At 39.0% G+C, this 3,607-nt stretch overlaps 1 pseudogene across 1 annotated transcript; it reads left to right on the top strand.

The window, feature by feature from the left end:
- The first annotated feature begins 279 nt into the window (after positions 1 to 279).
- On the top strand, positions 280 to 2,078 carry LOC309545122 (piggyBac transposable element-derived protein 4-like; annotated as a pseudogene). Its single transcript has one exon. The product of its transcript is annotated as a piggyBac transposable element-derived protein 4-like (transcript).
- The last annotated feature ends 1,529 nt before the right edge of the window (positions 2,079 to 3,607 follow it).

Genomic DNA, 3,607 nt, shown 5'->3' on the forward strand with positions numbered 1-3,607 from the left:
ATAAAATACTGTGGTGAAAATTAAGACGTTTATGGTGTTAGGGTCAATTCTGACCCAGTTATAATTTAGTATTATAGGACACTAATAAGTGCCAAAACTGAAATAATAAACACTCTCTCTGCTTAGTAACACTGACAGCCAATCACCTCTCAAACCTCTGAGCTGTAGTTAGGGAGGGGCCTATCTCTTTTCCTGCTTGTCTGCTTCTCTAAATAAAGTAAAGAAACATAGGACCAATACATTTCAGAGTTGCTGACTTGCAGAGTAATCATCTCCAATATGCAGCATGCAAGAGTGAGAAGATTTACAGGAAGCCAAATACTGGATTATATCTTGGATGAAAATGAGGCAGAGGACACAGAGCAGCATAGCGATATGGATGAGCAGGTTTCTGAGGTAGAACATGAAGTAGAGTAGCAACCAGAATACACAGACACATCTGATGAGTCTGATGAGGAGGCCACCAATGCTGAACCTGCTGCTGTTCCTGCTGAAACATTCAAATCCAAAAGTGGTAATATCTGTTGGAGTTCAGAACCTCCAGACTTACATGGCAGGGCAGCTGCTGCAGATGTAATCAAAATGACCCCTGGGATCACAAGGTTTGCTGTGACGAGAGTAAGTGACATCAAAACATGTTTTGAACTGTTCATGCCATTGTCACTAAAAAAAGTGATCATTGCAATGACAAACCTTGAAGGAAAAAAAGTCCATGGCAACATGTGGAATGACATAAATGAGGAATGCCTAGATGCTTATATTGGTGTTCTTCTTGCTGGAGTGTACAGATCCTATAATGAGGCCACTGATAGTCTCTGGGACAAGTCAAGAGGCAGATATATCTTCCCAGCAACAATGTCACTTCACAACTTTCAAATGATTTTAAGAGTTTGCAGATTTGACAAAAGAGATACTAGAGCAAAATCTGACAAGCTTGCTCCCATAAGGGATGTCTGGGAGAAATGGGTTCAGCTCCTTCCACTAATGTGTAACCCTGGGCCTCAGGTAACAGTAGATGAACGTTTGATCCCTTTCCATGGAATTTGCCCCTTCCGGCAGTATATGCCCAGTAAGCCAGGCAAATACAGCATAAAAATCTGGGCAGCCTGAGATGCAAAAACAAACTATGCATGGAACCTACAGATTTACACCGGCAAACCCCAAAGTGGCATCCCTGAGAAAAAACAAGGACAACGTGTAGTCCTTGATTTGAGTACTGGACTGCGGGGTCACAATATCACGTGTGACAATTTTTTTACCAGCTATGACCTTGGACAATAACTTCTCAGGAGGAAACTCACCATGGTAGGCACAATAAAAAAAAAATAAACCTGAGCTGCACACTGAAATTTTGCAGGTGAAGGACAGAGCTCCACTTTCTTCAAAATTTGCTTTTACAGACACCACCACTGTTGTTTCATATTGTCCAAAAAAAAATAAAAATGTGATACTTATGTCCACTTTTCACAAAGATGTAGCTGTGTCATCAAGAAGTGACAAAAAGCCCACAATTATCCTGGATTACAATAAAAACAAAGGAGGAGTGGACAACCTGGACAAGCTGACTGCTACCTATACTTGTCAGCGAATGACCAGGAGATGGCCGATGGCTGTGTTTTTTAACATCCTAGATGTGTCTGCATACAATGCATTTGTGATATGGACCCACATTCACCCAGGTTGGAACACAAAAAAAAAAAAACAAGCGGAGAATATTTCTCGAGGAGCTAGGAAGTTCCCTTGTCAAGGCACACATTGAGCAAAGGAAACGGGCGTCTCGAGATCCAATCGCTGCAGCCGTGATCAGACAGATGCAGAGTTCATCAAGCACTCCATCCACACCATCAACAACACAAAGAGAATCAGTGCCAGCATCCTCATCATCTAGCCTTGCCTCAACATCAACCAGAACAGCCACATTCACAACTCCAGTGATGCCATCTAATTCTAAAAGAAAGAGGTGTCAGGTCTGCCCCATCAATAAGGACAGAAAGACACATACATTATGCTTCCACTGTAAAAAATATATCTGCAAAGAACATGCTAAAAGTGTCAGCTTTTGCCACACATGCATCTAAAAACACTCACACAAACACATGCAAGTTCTTGCACAAAGATGCTTTGAAACTAGTACTTGATTTCTATTGGTTTGCCTTGCTTGTTTGTGTTTTTTTGTTTGACCTTGCAAGTCTACATTTTGTATTATTACTTGCTTTTCATTGTTTATGAACGTTTTTTGTTAAAAAAAAAAAAAATACTTTTGGCTATTTTCTTGAAGTAAATATATATGGGTCAAAATTGACCCTAACACCATCAATGTTATTATAGTTAATGTTATTAAAATAAAAATAAAAATATAAAAAAAAAAATTTAAGAGATGTGTTCAAATACTCCTCAGCAACATTCTGGTGACATAACCTTTTATTTACTTATAATATTCTATTGAGGTTTATTTTACCATTTTTTTTAAATTTGAAAATGAGAGGTATGCTATCAAAAGAAAGGTCTAGGGGTCACACCAAAAATATTAAAACCAATCTTTTCAAGGATAAAGAAGCCTAACAAGGTAACCAAGAGGTAAGAAACAAATTTGATGATAAATAATTATTCAGAGGGTATTTATGGCTGATTTAAAACACGGGTCAAAACTGACCCTAACATCATGGATAGTAATGGAATTCTAACATAAGAGGAGGGTTAAAGTGAATAACTCAACACCAAGTTCATTATATGGACCCCTTATGTATTTATACATGTTGATCATATCCCCCCTTAATCTCCTCTTCTCAAGAGAGAATAAATTCAGTTCCTCTAATCTTTTCTCATAGCTGAGCTCCTCCATGCCTCTTATCAGTTTGGTTGCCCTTCTGTGCACTTTCTCCAGTTCCCCGATATCCTTTTCAAGACCTGGTGCCCAAAACTGAACTACATATTCCAGATGGGGTCTTACTAATGATTTGTTTAGGGGCAAAATAATATCTCTCTCTGGAGTCCATGCCTCTGTTAATACAAGAAAGGACTTTGCCTGCTTTGGAAACTGCAGCTTGGCATTGCACTCTATTATTAAGCTTAGAATCTACCAGAACATCTAGATCCTTCTCCGCTATGGATTCCCCCAGTTCTACTCCCCCTAGTATGTATGATGCATGCATATTCTTAGGCCCCCAAGTGCATAACTTTACATTTATCAACATTAAACATTAAACCTCATTTGCCACATAGTTGCCCAATGAAACAGTGCATTGAGGTCAGCTTGTAAGTTGGAGACATCCTGTAAGGAAGTTATTCCACTGCAAAGCTTGGTGTCATCTGCAAAGACTGAAATGCTACTTTTAATCCCAGACCCTATATCATTTATAAAGATATTAAAAAGTAGGGGTCCCAACACTGAACCTTGGGGTATACCACTGATAACTTTAGACCATTCAGAGTAAGAATCATTAAACACTACTCTCTGAATTCTATCTTTTAGCCAATTTTCTATCCATTTACAAACCGATCTTTCCAAGCCTATAGACTTTACCTTACACATTAGTGTTTGTGGGGAATTGTGTCAAATGCTTTTGCAAAATGACAGCCACCCCTCTGTCCCTTCTTACCTCCTCAT

Source organism: Pelophylax lessonae (assembly GCF_965119305.1).
Source record: "Pelophylax lessonae genome assembly, chromosome: 1".
NCBI lineage: Eukaryota > Metazoa > Chordata > Amphibia > Anura > Ranidae > Pelophylax > Pelophylax lessonae.